This window comes from Hyperoodon ampullatus, assembly GCF_949752795.1.
Source record: "Hyperoodon ampullatus genome assembly, chromosome: 9".
In the NCBI taxonomy this organism is placed as follows: Eukaryota; Metazoa; Chordata; class Mammalia; order Artiodactyla; family Ziphiidae; genus Hyperoodon; species Hyperoodon ampullatus.
The window spans coordinates 8,133,057-8,152,690 of NC_136922.1; positions in this window are offsets into that span (position 1 = coordinate 8,133,057).

The window sequence follows — 19,634 nt, forward strand, 5'->3', positions numbered from 1 at the left end:
TCAAAGTTATAGGAATGGGAAACAAAATTCTTAGTGAAGGAATCACTGAGGTAACATGGGAAGAGGCTACCCACACTCCCACATCCTTAAGCCCATGTCCTGGCTATTGTAGAAACAATATTATGTGTTAGTTGCTGTTGCTGTCAATGGCTACCAGAATATATACTGCATCTTGTCAGATGACACCTCAGAGTTGCAAGCTCTTATTCACATACTTTTTCTTCAATGGATCAGTGTACCATTCCATCAGCACAGTAGCTTCTGGATGATGTAGTACACGGTTAGACCAGTAAGTCTCACGGATATGAGTCACTGCTTTTGCTGTAAGAAGAGCTCTTTGGTCAGAAGCCATATTACGTGGGATACCAATATAGGGAATAAGGTATTCAATAAATACACAGGTGGTGATGCTGGCAGAGGCTTTGTGAGGGAGGAAATACAATTCATAGCCAAAGTCAGTATGTTTTTTAAAGAAAAACATTTCTTTCCTTCCAGGCTGGCAGGGGTCCAATACAATCCTTCTGCCACTGAGTGTCTCACTATTCCCACTAGGAAATGATGCTATATTGGGGTATGAGATTTGGTTTGTGCTGTTTGGTGAACCATTCAGCTGTGGCCTTTGTCATATGAGTTTTGTGGGAAAAAAATCTTGTGTTGTTTAGATTCCATCCTAATTCTGGTGATTTTATTCCTGAGTCCAATAACCAAGCACTGGAATGACTAAGAAAAGAGAGAAACTGATCTCCACAGCGTGGGTTGTATCGAAATATTACTGAGGGCCTTCTCTGGCATGCTCTCAACAGCATTCCCCTACTCTTTGCCTAGATCTCCATACCACCAAGCCTCCCATCTTATTCCCTTCAAGTCTGTGATTATCCAGCTTTTCCATTAGTCTTTGCTCGTGTACTGGTACCCATCTGTACCCCTGACCTTTATCCCTTTAAAGTAAAGTTAAAAATACAGTGCATGTCTTAAAGTTCTGTCTACTGAGAGGGCTTTTTTCCTCACTGTCTTTCTATGACACTTTTTTTTTTTCCATCTTTTTTGGAGTATAATTGCTTTACAATGGTGTGTCAGTTTCTGCTTTATAACAAAGTGAATCAGTTATACATATACATATATCCCCATATCTCCTCCCTCTTGTGTCTCCCTCCCTCCCACCCTCCCTATCCCACCCCTCCAGGCGGTCACAAAGCACCGAGCTGATCTCCCTGTGCTGTGCGGCTGCTTCCCACTAGCTATCTATTTTACATTTGGTAGTGTATATAAGTCCATGCCACTCTCTCGCTTTGTCACAGCTTAGCCTTCCCCCTTCCCATATCCTCAAGTCCATTCTCTAGTAGGAAAGAAAGTTGCAGTTCATTTCACACGGGTGGCAGCCTATCATCCAGAACTATCTCTAAACCAAACCTGAAATTTTGTCTGCTTCAGACAACTGGTCATAGGGAAATACTGACCATGAGTCCACATGTTACAGTCAAAGGGAATGTGACAATGAAGCAGGAGAACACACTTGTTCTGGGAGCCTGAGTCATCAGCTAACACGTCCTACTTGTGTTCCCATGGCTTGCTGGAACATGATTTCTTTTTTTTTTTTCTTTTCCTATTGAGGTTTTTTTTTTTTTTTTCCCCTCCAATTCGCGCTGTCTCGGCGCACGTACGTGTCACCAGCTCTTTTTTTTTTTTTTTTTTTTTGGCTGTGTTGGGTCTTCGTTTCTGTGCGAGGGCTTTCTCTAGTTGTGGCAAGTGGAGGCCACTCCTCATCGCGGTGCGCGGGCCTCTCACTATCGCCGCCTCTCTTGTTGCGGAGCACAGGCTCCAGATGCGCAGGCTCAGCAATTGCGGCTCACGGGGCCAGCTGCTCCGCGGCATGTGGGATCTTCCCAGACCAGGGCTCGAACCCGTGTGTCCTGCATTGGCAGGCGGACTCCCAACCACTGCGCCACCAGGGAAGCCCTGGAACATGATTTCTTATATATCACTTCCACCTGATGACAGAGTGAGGCTGCACATGCCTTTCTTTATGGTTGAGATCAGATAACATCCAGTTTGTGATGGGACACTTAGGTAGCATGACCAATTTATATCCTATAGTGAGTCATTCTATCACTGTCAGGGTTGAAAAGCAAGCCAGCGACTATTTCTTAAAAAGAGAACAGTTAACGATGAAGGATAGTCCTTTTTAAAAAATCCTAGGGATATATGCTATCACATACTTTTCAGGATTTGCCAATGGTGCTACATAGTAAACCTGTCTTCCACAGACATCATGGGCACTCATGGAATTTGCTGGTTCATAAATTCCAAATAGCAAAGCAGCATGTGCTTCAGTCCAAAACAACAAGAGCACTTTCTCTTCTTTTGGCCGCTATTAAAAATTAGCAGCTTTAGGTGTTACTTGTTAAGTGGATTAGAACATCCTGAAAGGTGATATATGTTACCTCCAGAACCAAAGGTTCCACCAAGAACTATGACTCTTCTTATGGTGGTAGTAGAAGGCACAATAACATTTTAAAATTCTGGATGGGATACCTTTACATGCCTATTGGACCCCTAGAAAATCAACCAAGTTCCCCTGAATTTCCATGAGGATTTTGTGCACCCTCTGGTACATATGTGTCTTAATAAGGCAATTGGCAAGACGTCACTAATATAGTGGACAAATGTAATATCCTGTGTGATATTACACAGGATAATATCACACAGGATATGTGTAATATTCTCTCTATAATGACAGAGAGCAAAAGTATTGATATAGCCCCGAGGTAGGATAATGAAGACATACTGCTAAATAGCTGTATACTAGATACTAGGGGCTGAATTGATTTACTCTAATAAAGGTAGTACAGCTGGAACAGCAATTGAAATTAGAGTCACCACCTGATTAATTTTATGAAAATAACTGGTATTCTGAAAGATCCATATATCTTCTGCATACAACAGATAGGTGAGTTAAATGAGAATGTGATTTTAAACATTTATCTTGTATCTTTCAAGTATTTGGTGGTGGCAATAAGTTCTGCAATTACCCATGATTTGGCATGAATTTTCACTTTCTGTTTTGGTAAGAGGAGCATTTCCTCAGCTTCTAATTTTCCCATCCTACTATAGTGTTCCTCTTCTACAGGTCAGAAAGCCAATGTGGGGACTCTGTCAGTCGCTATGTCTATTCCAACTAATCATATTCTGGAATAATAAGCACAGGGTGTCAGAGGACATTGGCTAAAACTCTGTTTATTGCCTGATCACAGTAAGACCAAACTCTGACTGAGGCTTTTTTTTTTTTTTTTGATGTTGGGGGTAGGAGTTTATTAATTAATTTATTGATTTTTGCTGTGTTGGGTCTTCGTTTCCGTGCGAGGGCTATCTCTAGTTGTGGCAAGCGGGGGCCACTCTTCATTACGGTGCGCGGGCCTCTCACTGTCGTGGCCTCTCCCGTTGCAGAGCACAGGCTCCAGATGCGCAGGCTCAGTAGTTGTGGCTCACGGGCCTAGCTGCTCCGCGGCACGCGGGATCCTCCCAGACCAGGGCTCGAACCCGTGTCCCCTGCATTGGCAGGCAGACTCTCAACCACTGCGCCACCAGGGAAGCCCCTGACTGAGGCATTTTGAAGCCTCGTGCATTAGTGGCTGTTTGGGACCAAGGTCCAAAGAGATTTTAGAACTCTGGGCCATCCCCGTTCGGTTGCTCCGGCACATGGCCTCAGGTCACTCCATGGAAGACTGAAAGGAATGTTTACAGTATACACTTGTGGCAATTGTGTTGGGACCTTCCTCAAGGGAAACTGCCTCCTCTTTATTCAAAAGCTTCTGGGTCTGTGAAGTGGATCAAATTGGGGATTCGAGTGAGTTATAATTCTTCATTGTGGTGACTCATTTCAGATCTCTGATTACTAAACCTTGAGTTTTTAATCAAACATGCAGATCAAGTAGACATTATAAGAATCAAGTAAAATTTTAGTAGGCTGCTCAACTATCAAAACCTAGATTCTCGGTCAAGTTACGCTGCCCCACCCTCTACCCTTTGCAGTAATGGCCCCTCTGCGTCTCTAGCTTCTGCCATTCACTCTTTAAAACTGGGGAGTACATTTCAGTGGCACCATCTCACACAGTCTTCCCCAGCCTGCAATGAACAGCTACCACCATGCTTTCTGCTGGTGCTACTTTCATCAGCATTGCTCCAAGCTTTGGTGCATGGAGTATTCTCTAAACTCTCCTCAGGGATACAGTAAGGGCATAGATGTGAGAGTTTCCCATGATTAATATTCTCTGACATTCTTATTTCCTTAAGTTTTTAGATACATTAGTCAACTTTATACTAAGGAAGTCCTGGCACCTCATACTTATCTAATTTAGACCATTGATATGTTCAGGTTTAAGTCAACAGACTGAGTAAACTGTTGAAGTCACTCCCAGCTGTTTGTGGTAACACAGTTACTCCAGAATGTCTTGTAAGGGCGCCCATACAGTATACTAGCTTTATGTATTTTTTTTTAATTGTTATTGTTATTGTGTTGTTTTGCCCTGCTATAATTCCTTTAGAATCATTTTTACCAACATTCTTCCCAGTTTTCTGTGAATATAAATTTGGAAATTATTGCTTTTGTTTTAGTGTGTGTGTGTGTGTGTGTGTGCCATCTCCTCCTGGATTAGAATTTGTAATCATCCCCAACATCCTGTGCGCAGCCTCTGATTACATGTCTGGAAGCAATGAGAGGTGTGGGGATAGGTTCTGAACAGAACTGGCATTGCCTTACCAGGGGACACTTCACCGAGGTAATTTAGAATCAACAGGCAAAACGAGGCTAAGGTCCCCTCATAGGGGAAGATAAGCTGCTTCTGATGGAAAGCAAGGATTAGTGGAAGTAAGCAGTTTAAACTCCTCAAATTCACTGGAATCCATTGGAAAATTCTTATTCCAGTTCTTAGAATTCTACTCCTTCCTAATCAATACTCCAACTTTTACATAAGAGGCAAAGCATTGATAAAAATTCCATTTGCTTATAAATCTGTAACTCACAAGACCAAATCTTATTTCTCGTTCTGAATTTATAGCTCTGTATCTATTAACTTGCTGAAAAATATATTTTTAAGAGTAGTCATAAAATGATTTTGCCCCTCTGATTGTGCCATAAGCTTGTCTTTAATAGACATTATTTCCTACTTGCCTTTTCTTTGGACTACCTATCTTTATTTTCCACTGATGATGAAGTCATATGGCCTTCCAATGACTAATCCCAGGTTCCCATATGTGAGAGTCCGTTTTCTGGATCCATGTTTTTATATATTGTATCAGACAGAGTTTGGTCAGGAAAACAGAAAACACACTAAGTATTATAAGCAGGAAGAGGTTTAATATAGGGAATTAGAAATTTACAAAAGACTTGAATATCTGAGTTGGGGAAGATAGCAAAGATCTGTTAGATTCAAGAAATCATGAAGTGAGGAATTGCAAGAAACAACTGTTTATTTCCTCAGCTGCCTTCAGCATTAAAGTGGGTGATCAAACAGAAAATGCTCAGAAAACACTGGAAAAAAATCTCCATCTGTTTTTCTATAAAACTACAAACCTATTTGCTGCTGCTCATTCAGTAATGGCTCTTCCTTCCCCTCTTTCTGTTAGGAGATGATTCTCCATGGGTTTCTAGCATCTCTGCACATCTGGCAAGTAAAGGCACTGACTGACTTCATTCCAGACTATCTTTTCAGAGAGGTTTATGTAGCAAGTAGCCTTAGAACACTGAGATAGTGTCTCCCTTCAGGGCGAAGGCCAGATAAGGTTACTGGTCTAAGCTCACAGTTCCTCTCCTGTAACCTACTCCATTGTGTGTGCAGGTATCACCCAGCCCTCTTTCCATTGCTCTGTGGGATTTCTGTCTGGCAGAACCAATGCCAATGCTGATCCTCTGACTTCTTCTGTAGCTCTAAATAATAAAGTCCTTCATCTCTGACCCAGGAGTTTGATGTCCTCTACCAGCTTCTATAAAACAAAGGCAGACTAATTTAACTTGCAAGTAGTATAAAATTTCAAACCACCCAGCTCTTGACACCAAATTTCATATCTCAGAGGAGGACCTTTGTTTTCTACAAAGCAGAAAAAAAGCACAAACACAGGCGAAGATAGACAAATGTTGCCCAACACCTCAAAAAAATCTTCCAACAACTTTTAAAAAAATACGGATATAAAAAATATTTCAGTTTTTGGTTTTTGGTTCATTTTTTTCATACCTCATTAATTTTATCTTGAAATCCTTACGTATATTCTCATTCACAGTGTCTCATTTATATAGTCATTGAACGATTGAATTCTTACTGTCTGCTAGGCTTTGAGTTTAAAATTATGAGCAAAAATATACATTGTCTCTATTCCATTGGCATTTTTCTTTATTGTTTTTTCCTAACTCCTTAAGTTGAATGTTTCACATATTTTAAAACTATGGCTTTAGTTACATTTCATGTTTATTTGAAGTATTCTTATTTTCATGAATTTCTTAGCTATGTGTCTTCTATAATTTGATTTCTTCTTCTAAGCAACAGTTTTTAGAAAAGTGTTTTTGTGATTCTCCTTTTAAATCTTAAGTGCGAAAGGTATTTGCACAAAGTGCCTGTCATGCTAAATGTAAAAGAGTAGAGAGCAGATTCTCTAAAAATAACTGAAATTTTTTTTGAGTTTGAGTAAAAAAGCATTGGTTCAAAGCATAGTACACATCAAAATATACAACGCTTCAAGAATGGATATTTGTTAGACCTTTTTTCTTGCCCTGGAGGTGGAGAATGTCTTATTTCCTTTCTCCCAACATTCTTCACATTTTAAATTCATACAAACTTTCTAATGGGCCATTTAGCAGCATAAACAAAAAGTTGAACAGTTTCACATTATTTAATTAAGAAATTCTACTTCTAATACTATACTATAAAGAAATAATTTTGCAGTTGGCAAAGATATATGTTCAGGAGAATGGCCACTGTAGAGTTATTAGTGAAAAATTAAGAACAACTCTAAAAATGCCCATTAACAGGTACTCAAGTAAAAGCTGATAAATCTACATATTGAAATTCTATGTATCATTGAGAATGAAGATAAACGTGTATTAACAGGGAATGGTATAGTATTCATGGTAGAGGACTGAGTTATGTGAAAGCAGATTTAGTTCCAATATCCAATTTAAAATATATGCATATATTATAAAGTATACATACGAAGTATGAAGGCTTTACACCAAAATGGTATTAATTAGTTTTCTGAGTGTTTTGATTATAGGTACTTTTTCCCCTTTCAGTTTATTTTCTATTTTTTTCTAAAGGATATATATTATTTGTGCAATATAAGCAAAATTAACAACAAAATTCCTGTCTTTTGCTGTGTTTTCAATGTATATAGGAAGTTTCCAGCTGTTACAGATGTAGAGGTAGTTAAAAGAGACAGAGCGTATGGATTAGAAATGCTGATCAAAACCTGTAGATGCTTCACTAGATGAAGAATTTATTTTAAAAACAACAACAACAACACTTGGTCCAAGCAACCCACAAGATCACAGGCAAGATTTTTCATGACCTACTGTCTGTGTTAAGTAATCTGAAATTCCTTGAGGGTGCTAAAGCAATCGTAATAAAGAACACTTTACTTTTAACTTAGTTACTGCTAGATTTTAATGACGGGGGTGGAGGGAGTTGGGTCATGGCACTTCTCAGTACCGAGCTTGGGGAGGAGAGTTGCACAATTTCGGAAATAGAATCTGAGTCTTCTCTGCTTTCTTTTATATGAGTTGATTAAGAAAATAATCTGAAAAGGGTTCCATTGCTAAGTGAATGCTGCTAACCTAGGATATACAGTGTAAAAATGGCATGGACATTGCTCTTCCTGAAGGGTAGATTTCCTGTTTTCAGAAAACTTAGGAATGAGTCCAAAGTCTCCTTTGTAAATGAGAATGTCTAATTGTCTGGGCTTTTACCTTTGTACTTTCATCTTCCTAAAGCATCATTTCCTTGAATCTTGGTCTTGATTCCTGCTGGGTCAAATTCCCCTGGCATCAGTCCATATATCAGAGACATTATAAACTTTCACATGAATTCAACATTCTCTACATACTTCCTTAATTGGGTCATTGTCATTTTCTCTGTATACTTTGGATACTGGCAAACTGCCTTTGATTTTCTTTGTAATTACATTTCCCTCTGCCACCCATCCGTACACTAGTTTGTGTTGTAGTCAAATTCATCACAGAACTCTATCACCAAGATCTCCCTCAATATCATTACCACCACACAATCTTTTATTGGCTTAGAGACTATTCTTGGCTGCTGCTAAAAAAGAAAAAAAAAACCCTTAATCTCTTTACATTCTGTTTCTCCTTTATGGAGAGAATAATTGAATTAATTTTACAACATAATTTCAGAAATAAAAAGTTACATGGTACATCTCTTTTGCAGCTGAAACCAGTAATCAACCAAATACAAGACAACAGAGTATGTAATAGCAATTATATTTCTTAAAGTCAGAAACTTCTTTTTTCTGAAACAGAAACTAGAGCCTTCCCACAGTCTCTCCTACTTAACATTTCAACAATAAAATGATTTCTTCTAAGAAGTCCTGTGGAATCTCTTTAGCTTTTCTATACAGATGGTTACCTTTGTCAAAGAAAAACCAGAGTCTGGTAGTAAAGTAATTAAAAAAAAAAAAAAGATTTTACTCAGGAACTATTGCAATAGGAGAAAAGAGACCTCAGTATAGAACTGGGCTCAATTCTGAATACAACAAGGAAATGTGGGAATTTATAGCCCAAGAACAGATGGAAGGGTGGGGATGGAAACTTATTCAGAGGAAACAGGAGGGGTAGGGGGATTCTGGTTAAACTCACCTAACAGGATTCTTGCTGAAATCAGCAGGCTAGGGTAATCAGACATGAGATATCGAGGGTGATCAGGTACCAAGGGTGGGGGATTTTGGTTAAAATTGGGCCATTGGGCAACATGCCCAAGAATGGGGCTAGTCTGGCTCAGAAGAACCAGACTAAAGTTTGGTAAAGGAGAGAATCCTTGTCAGTCTCTCCTCCCGTTCAAGGAAAGAAGCATGTCTCTTCTAATGTAAGCCCATTTCTCATTTGGTAGCATTTTGTTCATTAAGGACCAGCTGAAGCATCTGTTGGAACTTGGTAGTAGAGGATATTTGCTGGATGGTGCTAGCAGTCAGGCATTTAATGAAAGCAGTTTCTATGAAAATAAAAGAAAAACAAAGATTAATAGTTGGAAACCCAGTTTCTGAGTCCAGAGTAGAGTCAGCTGAGATTTCTAGATGCTGGACTCTAAGATAGCAGTGGCCATCCAATGGGTCTCTTGGTTTACAGTTTGAACGTCTTTGGTGATGGCGTTGGGTGTTTGGGTGAACTTTCTGAGTTGCCCCCATAGCAGCAGGCGTGAAGGTTGCTCATATATGATCTGTTGTGATTTATTTGAAGTTTATATCAAGCCCTCCAGTTTCAGCTTCCAGATTTCAGGAAAGAAGGCAGGAAAAGGGCAATTTTTTGTTCTCGGTGCTGACAAGTAATTCCAGTGGATGAAGAATGAGAAACATTAATTTGGAGAGTTATCGCCAGATTATCAGAGGAAACTAGGAGAATCGAGAACCCACAGACGAAGGAAGAAGCTGGTCTAAAAGCTTGAGCGGAAACACTGAGCATGTGTGTGGGGTTTTTGAACTTTAAAGTATGACTGTGTAGATGAACCACAAGTGTTAGAGTCTTTAGTTCTTTCCTTTTGAGCTGGTCAGATTCCCCAGAATGTTCTCTTCCATCTCCTGCTTGGTGGGTAAAGGTCTGGCTGTAAGAATTCTGGGACTTCAATAGAAAAAGAAGACTGGGGGTTTCAACCCAGACTACAACATGCGTCTGGTCACTGCATCCCCTACTTCCTGTGTGATACCAACATTTTCATTCATGCACCTTGATCCCCATTCCAAAGACCCTCAATCTTACCTTTTCCAGGACATGAATCCTTTGTCTTCTGTCCAGTGAGATAGCAGGGAAGAGGAACTGGAGTTCCAACTACTTTGCAGTCTCCCCCAATTTTCCTCATTGTAGCTTCTCTCCCTTAAATCCTATTTCCAGAGGCACATGGTGTGACCTATTCCTGACTCTTTGGATGATTCTCTGCTTTAAATCAGGGGGCTTCTCAGGTCTCAGATCACTGCTGCCTTAGGATTTCTCTTTTCAGGTCTGCTCAGCCAGTTACCACAGGTCCATCTGTTTTCCAGCTTGCAAAATGCATTGCTGTTAGCTTTGCAAATGTCATGAATTGCTAGGACTGTAAGTCTTAGCTCCTTTTTCCCAGTTAAACTATTGAAGATCTGCATATTACCCTGAGATCCTCTTTCGGTCACTTGAGAATATACTCCTAGGAGTATATCCCTGAGCTACCCAAGTTGTATACAGCACACCATGGGCTGCCACAAAAGAGTTGTGGGTGTGTCATGAAATCCTTTTGGATCACTGAAGCCCTTTCTCTCTGAGTTCCTCAGACAATGGTCCAGGCAAAGCCAGCCAGAAAGTGTACCCAAGATCCCTGTGAGCAGTGAACACATGAAACATCCAGCACTTCCTGTTCTATAATAAGGAAGGGAATCCTCTACCACCTGGACATCTATATCAGCAGCCACTGTAGATGCGGGTCCATTGAGCTGCTGCATGTTGTATGTCCGAGGTGTGCAAAAGAGCATGGTACGCAGACCAAAGTCAGGGCTAGGATCTAAAACTGTCTTTACATACCTTCTGTTCCTCTTGCAATCCACGTACATTTTTAGAGACATCTAAGCTAGCGGCTGGGTCACAGCCCTAGCAACGTATGTATATTCTGCAACTGAAAGATTCACCATTATTTTGAAATTATTGATTTGAAGGAGTTTGAATGGATTTGAAATCTATTACGGTTATTATAAGACATTTTATCATTAAATTATTAATGAAGGAAAGAATATCTTTAACGGCTTTACACATGATTTCGATAGTTTCAAATGTTTAGTTTTAAAATGTGTTTAAATGATATTTCATATATCTGTATGAACAAAGGTTTTCCTTGATGGTGACTATCAAGAATTTGAAATGATCATCATTAATAGGTCTTGATCAGGAGCAGTGTATAGCCCTTTCAAGCGTAAAGTGAAATTTTTTAAAGTATTTTTTAAACAGACGTGAGCTCAAGTTTCTCATTTAAAGTTTTCAGTGAATGTTATTTGAATGTTTCATATACCTTCAGTATCTAAATTTATCCCCAAATTTTGTAGTTCATTTCCTTTCATATAAAAACTGTACTTAAGTAATAACTGTCAATGGAAAGTAACCTTTAAAAATTGTATAAAATTTTTAAATCGTTTAATTAAAAATAAATAAATAAACGTTTTTTAAAAGAGAGTGAAAAGACCAACCACCTAATGAGAGAAAATATCTGCAAATCATATACCTCACGAGGGGCTTTTATCCAAAATATATAAAGAAATATTACAACTCGATAATAAAAAAATAGAGAATCCAATTTTAAAATGGACAAAGAATCTGAATAGACATTTCTCCAAAGAAGATATACAAATAGCCAATTAGCACATGAAGTAAAAAAAAAAAAAAAACCTGTACTTAATTTTCACCAAGCTACATGGGGAATCACTTAACTCTCTTCAAATTATCTGTTTTAGACTGGATCCCTCGAAATATATTCTGAGACAGAGAATTTGAGACAGACTATTTACTGGGAAAGGCCTTCCGGAGACACACCTGTAAGGAATTAAGGGCTGAGGTAACACAGGACAGAGGCAGAAGCTGACCGACCTCACAGTTTACAGCTGAGGCCTCGGCTGATCCCACTTGGAGATCTGGAGTTGTGATGGCCTTTCAGAGTTGTCTCAAATTGATGCAAGGGGCTGGGCCTATATATTCTCACATCGGCCATTCATTACAACTGCTCAGAAGGCATATAACGTCGAGTGAGATACACTGTGAGAAGCTGGAATTTCATTTCCTATCAGCTTGGAGATGGGTAAGTCAGCCCTGGGCAGGGCACTACAGAATTTGCTGCACTGAGCGCTCAGGAAGCACTGCTGAGTTATCGCTGAGTTATCACAGAAACTGACTTTATTTCCTTAACTTCCTTGGGCTTTTACTGAGCAACATTCATTTGGATTATTTACATTGGGCCTACTTTTTCTGAATACTCTGTACCTCCTGGGATTTCATCAGCGTTGCGGATGATAGTAGTAAGTGCTATAAAAGGGGAGGGTGAAGGGGAAGCTGGGACGAAGTGAGAGAGTGGCATGGACATATACACACTACCAAATGTCAAATAGATAGCTAGTGGGCAGCAGCCGCATAGCACAGGGAGATCAGCTCAGTGCTCTGTGACCACCTAGAGGGGTGGGATAGGGAGGGTGGGAGGGAGACGCAAGAGGGACTGTATATGTATAGCTGATTCACTTCCGTTATATAGCAGAAGCTAACACACCATTGTAAAGCAATTATACTCCAATAAAGATGTTAAAAAGGGCTTCCCGGGCTTCCCTGGTGGCGCAGTGGTTGAGAGTCCGCCTGCCGATGCAGGGGACATGGGTTCGTGTCCCGGTCAGGGAAGATCCCACATGCCGTGGAGCGGCTGGGCCCGTGAGCCATGGACGCTGAGCCTGCGCGTCCGGAGCCTGTGCTCCGCGACGGGAGAGGCCACAACCGTGAGAGGCCCACGTACCGCGCAAAAAAAAAAAAAAGGGGCTTCCCTGGTGGCGTACTGGTTGGGAGTCCGCCTGCCGATGCAGGGGACACGGGTTCGTGCCCCGGTCCGGGAAGATCCCACATACCGTGGAGCGGCTGGGCCCGTGAGCCATGGCTGCTGAGCCTGCGTATCCGGAGCCTGTGCTCCGCGACGGGAGAGGCCGCAATGGTGGGAGGCTCGCGTACAGCAAAAAAAAAAAAAAAAAAAAAAAAAAGATTAAAAAAAATATATAGTACTATCTAATATTATAAACTAATTTACATGTTGTCACATCTTTGTTGCTACCATAAAACTTGAGGGGATGTTGACAGCTTCATTCATTATTGTATCACCAGCACCTATAACACTGACTGGAATATAAGCAGGCACTCAGTAAATATTTACTAAATGAGTGATAAAATAAATGAATGCATGAAAAGCCTTCTGCACCCAGTTCCAACATGTGTTTTTGGAGGCTTCCATACACCAACAAGCAATTCTCAGATGCCAGCAGGGTGTCAGAGAACTCAAATTAATTCTGACACTGTCTACCTGGAGATGGAGTGAGATTCTACAGGTAAAGGACTCAGTCCCACAAGATAACTCTTCACTTCAGATGCCAGTTGCAAGCCCAGGTTTTCACCTGTGCTTCTGAGCTGCCGGTTTTAGGTTAGAGGTTTCCACAACCCTCTCCTCGGGTTCAATTAATTTGCTAGAATGGCTCACTCAGGAACTTAGGGAAACCTGTTTACTCCCTAGATTACCAATTTACTATAAAAAGACATTAAAGGATCCAAATCAACAACCAGATAAGGAGATATATAGGGTGAGGTCCCAAACAAAGGATCTCCTGTCCTTGTGGAACTTGGGGCTCGGCACCGTGGCACGTGGAAGTGTTCTGGTTCCCCAGTGTGGAAGGTCTTCTGAAAAGGGCCAAAAGGCTGTCCTTTGGGGTTTTATGGAGGCTAATTATATATTAGTTATGATTGACTAAATCATTGGCTAATGGTGACTCATTTAACCTCAAGCCTCTCTCCCCTCCCGGGAAATCAGGGGGTGGGACTGCAAGTTCCAACCCTCTATTTGCATGGCTGGTTCTCCTGGCAACCAGCCACCACCCTGGGGTGGGATCCAAAAGTTACCTTCATTAACATAAACCCAATTGTGATGGCAGAAAATCCAAGGGTTGGGAGCTGTGAGGCAAGAACTATGAATGAAGACCAGATATATCTGAGAAATACATTTTGGTCATCTGAATGAGTACCACAACTAGTGAGTGCACTAACTTCTCATTCCCCTTCTTCTTGTCCTTCTTTTTGTCCCGCTTCTTTTTTTTTTTTTTTTTTTTTTTACTAATATATTTTATTCTCCTATTGCCTAGGAGGAAAGTGTAAACATACCGCCTCGCCACGTTTTAATTTATACTAACACTTTCACCAATTAAGTTGTTGGGGAACACCCCCCCTTTTTTTACATCTTTATTGGAGTATAATTGCTTTACAATGGTGTGTTAGTTTCTGCTTTATAACAAAGTGAATCAGTTATACATATACACATGCTCCCATATCTCTTCCCTCTTGCATCTCCCTCCATCCCACACTCCCTATCCCACCCCTCTAGGTGGTCACAAAGCACCGAGCTAATCTCCCTGTGCTATGTGGCTGCTTCTCACTAGCTATCAATTTTACGTTTGGTAGTGTATATATGTCCATGCCACTCTCTCACTTTGTCACAGCTTACCCTTCCCCCTCCCCATATCCTCAAGTCCATGCTCTAGTAGGTCTGTGTCTTTATTCCTGTCTTACCCCTAGGTTCTTCATGACATTTTTTTTTCTTAAATTCCATATATATGTGTTAGCGTACGGTATTTGTCTTTCTCTTTCTGACTTACTTCACTCTGTATGACAGACTCTAGGTCTATCCACCTCATTACAAATAGCTCAATTTCGTTTCTGTTTATGGCTGAGTAATATTCCAGTGTATATATGTGCCACATCTTCTTTATCCATTCATCAGATGGTGGACACTTAGGTTGTTTCCATCTCCTGGCTATTGTAAATAGAGTTGCAATGAACATTTTGGTACATGACTCTTTTTGAACTGTGGCTTTCTCAGGGTATATGCCCAGTAGTCGGATTGCTGGGTCATATGGTAGTCCTATTTGTAGTTTTTAAGGAACCTCCATACTGTTCTCCATAGTGACTGTGGCAATTCACATTCCCACAAGCAGTGCAAGAGTGTTCCCTTTTCTCCACACCCTCTCCAGCATTGTTTCTAGATTTTTTGATGATGGCCATTCTGACTGGTGTGAGATGATATCTCATTGTAGCTTTGATTTGCATTTCTCTAATGATTAATGATGTTGAGCATTCTTTCATGTGTTTGTTGGCAGTCTGTATGTCTTCTTTGGAGAAATGTCTATTTAGGTCTTCTGCCCATTTTTGGATTGGGTTGTTTGTTTTTTGTTATTGAGCTGCATGAGCTGCTTGTAAATTTTGGAGATAAATCCTTTGTCAGTTGCTTCATTTGCAAATATTTTCTCCCATTCTGAGGGTTGTCTTTTGGTCTTGTTTATGGTTTCCTTTGCTGTGCAAAAGCTTTGAAGTTTCATTAGGTCCCATTTGTTTATTTTTGTTTTTATTTCCATTTCTCAAGGAGGTGGGTCCAAAAGGATCTTGCTGTGATTTATGTCATAGAGTGTTCTGCCTATGTTTTCCTCTAAGAGTTTGATAGTGTCTGGCCTTACATTTAGGTCTTTAATCCATTTTGAGCTTATTTTTGTGTATGGTGTTAGGGAGTGATCTAATCTCATACTTTTACATGTCCCTATCCAGTTTTCCCAGCACCATTTATTGAAGAGACTGTCCTTTCTCCACTGTACATTCCTGCCCCCTTTATCAAAGATAAGGTGACCATATGTGCGTGGGTTTATCTCTGGGCTTTCTATCCTGTTCCATTGATCTATATTTCTGTTTTTGTGCCAGTACCATACTGTCTTGATTACTGTACCTTTGTAGTATAGTCTGAAGTCAGGGAACCTGATTCCTCCAGCTCCGTTTTTCGTTCTCAAGATTGCTTTGGCTCTTCAGGGTCTTTTGTGTTTCCATACAAATTGTGAAATTTTTTCCTCTAGTTCTGTGAAAAATGCCAGTGGTAGTTTGATAGGGATTGCATTGAATCTGTAGATTGCTTTGGGTAGTAGAGTCATTTTCACAATGTTGATCCTTCTAATCCAAGAACATGGTATATCTCTCCATATATTTGTATCATCTTTAATTTCTTTCATCAGTGTCTTATAATTTTCTGCATACAGGTCTTTTGTCTCCTTAGGTAGGTTTATTCCTAGATATTTTATTCTTTTTGTTGCAATGGTAAATGGGAGTTTTTTCTTGATTTCACTTTCAGATTTCTCATCATTAGTGTACAGGAATGCCAGAGATTTCTGTGCATTAATTTTGTATCCTGCTACTTTACCAAATTTATTGATTAGCTCTAGTAGATTTCTGGTAGTATCTTCAGGATTATCTATGTATAGTATCATGGCATCTGCAAACAGTGACGGCTTTACTTCTTCTTTTCCGATTTGGATTCCATTTATTTCCTTTTCTTCTCTGATTGCTGTGGCTAAAATTTCCAAAACTATGTGGAATAACAGTGGTGAGAGTGGGCAACCTTGTCTTGTTCTTGATCTTAGTGGAAATGGTTGCAGTTTTTCACCATTGAGGATGATGCTGGCTGTGGATTTGTCATATATGGCCTTTTTTATGTTGAGGAAAGTTCCCTCTATGTCTACTTTCTGGAGGGTTGTTATCATAAATGGGTGTTGAATTTTCTTGAAAGCTTTCTCTGCATCTATTGAGATGACCATATGGTTTTTCTCCTTCAATTTGTTAATATGGTGTATCACATTGATTGATTTGCGTATATTGAAGAATCCTTGCGTTCCTGGAATAAACCCCACTTGATCATGGTGTATGATCCTTTTAATGTGCTGTTGGATTCTGTTTGCTAGTATTTTGTTGAGGAGTTCTGCATCTATGTTCATCAGTGATATTGACCTGTAGTTTTCTTCCTTTGCAACATCCTTTTTTGGTTTGGGTATCAGGGTGATGGTGGCCTCGTAGAATGAGTTTGGAAGTGTTCCTCCCTCTGCTATATTTTGGAAGAGTTTGAGAAGGATAGGTGTTAGCTCTTTTCTAAATGTTTGATAGAATTCACCTGTGAAGCCATCTGGTCCTGGGTTTTTGTTTGTTGGAAGATTTTTAATCACAGTTTCAATTTCAGTGCTTGTGATTGGTCTGTTCGTATTTTCTATTTCTTCCTGATTCAGTCTTGGCAGGTTGTGCATTTCTAAAAATTTGTCCATTTCTTCCAGGTTGTCCATTTTATTGGCATAGAGGTGCTTGTAGTAATCTCTCATGATCTTTTGTATTTCTGCAGTGTCAGTTGTTACTTCTCCTTTCTCACTTCTAACTCTATTGATTTGAGTCTTCTGCCTTTTTTTCTTGATGAGTCTGGCTAATGGTTTATCAATTTTGTTTATCTTCTCAAAGAACCAGCTTTTACTTTTATTGATCTTTGCTATTGTTTCCTTCATTTCTTTTTCATTTATTTTTGATCTGATCTTTATGATTTCTTTCCTTCTGCTAACTTTGGGGTTTTTTTGTTCTTCTTTCTCTAATTGCTTTAGGTGCAAGGTTAGGTTGTTTATTCTAGATGTTTCCTGTTTCTTAAGGTAGGATTGTATTGCTATAAACTTCCCTCTAAGAAGTGCTTTTGCTGCATCCCATAGGTTTTGGGTCATCGTGTCTCCATTGTCATTTGTTTCTAGGTATTTTTTTATTTCCACTTTGATTTCTTCAGTGATCACTTCGTTATTATGTAGTGTATTTTTAGCCTCCATGTGTTTGTATTTTTTACAGATCTTTTCCTGTAATTGATATCTAGTCTCATAGCGTTGTGGTCAGAAAAGATACTTGATACAATTTCAATTTTCTTAAATTTACCAAGGCTTGATTTGTGACCCAAGATATGATCTATCCTGGAGAATGTTTCATGAGCACTTGAGAAAAATGTGCATTCTGTTGTTTTTGGATGGAATGTCCTATAAATATCAATTAAGTCCATCTTGTTTAATGTATCATTTAAAGCTTGTGTTTCCTTATTTATTTTCATTTTGTATGATCTGTCATTGGTGAAAGTGGGGTGTTAAAGTTCCCTACTATGGATGTGTTACTGTCGATTTCCCCTATTATGGCTGTTAGTATTTGCCTTATGTATTGAGGTGCTCCTATGTTGGGTGCCTTAATATTTACAATTGTTATATCTTCTTCTTGGATCAATCCCTTGATCATTATGTAGTGTCCTTCTTTGTCTCTTGTAATAGTCTTTATTTTAAAGTCTATTTTGTCTGATATGACAATTGCTACTCCAGCTTTCTTTTGATTTCCATTTGCATGGAATATCTTTTTCCATCCCCTCACTTTCAGTCTGTATGTGTGCCTAGGTCTGAAGTGGGTGTCCTGTAGACAGCATATATATGGGTCTTGTTTTTGTATCCATTCAGCCAGTCTGTTTCTTTTGGTGGGAGCATTTAATCCATTTACATTTAAGGTAATTATCAATATGTATGTTCCTATTCCCATTTTCTTAATTGTTTTGGGTTTGTTATTGTAGGTCTTTTCCTTTTCTTGTGTTTCTTGCCTAGAGAAGGTCCTTTGGCATTTGTTGTAAAGCTGGTTTGGTGGTGCTGAACTCTCTCAGCTTTTGCTTCTCTGTAAAGGTTTTAATTTCTCCATCAAATCTGAATGAGATCCTTGCTGTGTAGAGTAATCTTGGTGGTAGGCTTTTTCCTTCATCACTTTAAATATGTCCTGCCACTCCTTTCTGGCTTGCAGAGTTTCTCCTGAAAGATCAGCTCTTAACCTTATGGGGATTCCTTTGTGTGTTATTTGTTGCTTTTCCCTTGCTGCTTTTAATATGTTTTCTTTGTATTTAATTTTTGACAGTTTGATTAATATGTGTCTTGGCATGTTTCTCCTTGGATTTATCCTGTATGGGACTCTTTGTGATTCCTGGACTTGATTAACTATTTCCTTTCCCATATTTGGGAAGTTTTCAACTATAATCTCTTCAAATATTTTCTCAGTCCCTTTCTTTTTCTCTTCTTCTTCTGGAACCCCTATAATTCGAATGTTGGTGTGTTTAATGTTGTCCCAGAGGTCTCTGAGACTGTCCTCAAATCTTTTCATTCTTTTGTCTTTATTCTACTCTGCAGTAGTTATTTCCACTATTTTATTTTCCAGGTCACTTATCCGTTCTTCTGTGTCAGTTAGTCTGCTATTGATCCCTTCTAGAGTATTTTAAATTTCATTTATTTTGTTGTTCCTCTTTGCTTGTTTCATCTTTAGTTCTTCTAGGTCCTTGTTAAATGTTTCTTGCATTTTCTCTATTCTATTTCCAATATTTTGGATCATCTTTACTATCATTATTCTGAATTCTTTTTAAGGTAGACTGCCTATTTCCTCTTCATTTGTTACGTCTGGTGGGTTTTTATCTTGCTCCTTCATCTGCTTGTATTTCTCTGTCTTCTCATTTTGCTTATCTTACTGTGTTTGGGGTCTCCTTTTTGTAGGCTGCAGGTTCGTAGTTCCCGTTGTTTTTGGTGTCTGTTCCCAGGGGCTAAAGTTGGTTCAGTGGGTTGTGTAGGCTTCATGGTGGAGGGGACTAATGCCTGTGTTCTGGTGGTTGAGGCTGGATCTTGTCTTTCTGGTGGGCAGGTCCACGTCTGGTGGTGTGTTTTGGGGTGTCTGTGGACTTATTATGATTTTAGGCAGCCTCTCTGCTAATGGGTGGGGTTGTGTTCCTGTCTTGCTAGTTGTTTGGCATAGGGTGTCCAGCACTGTAGCTTGC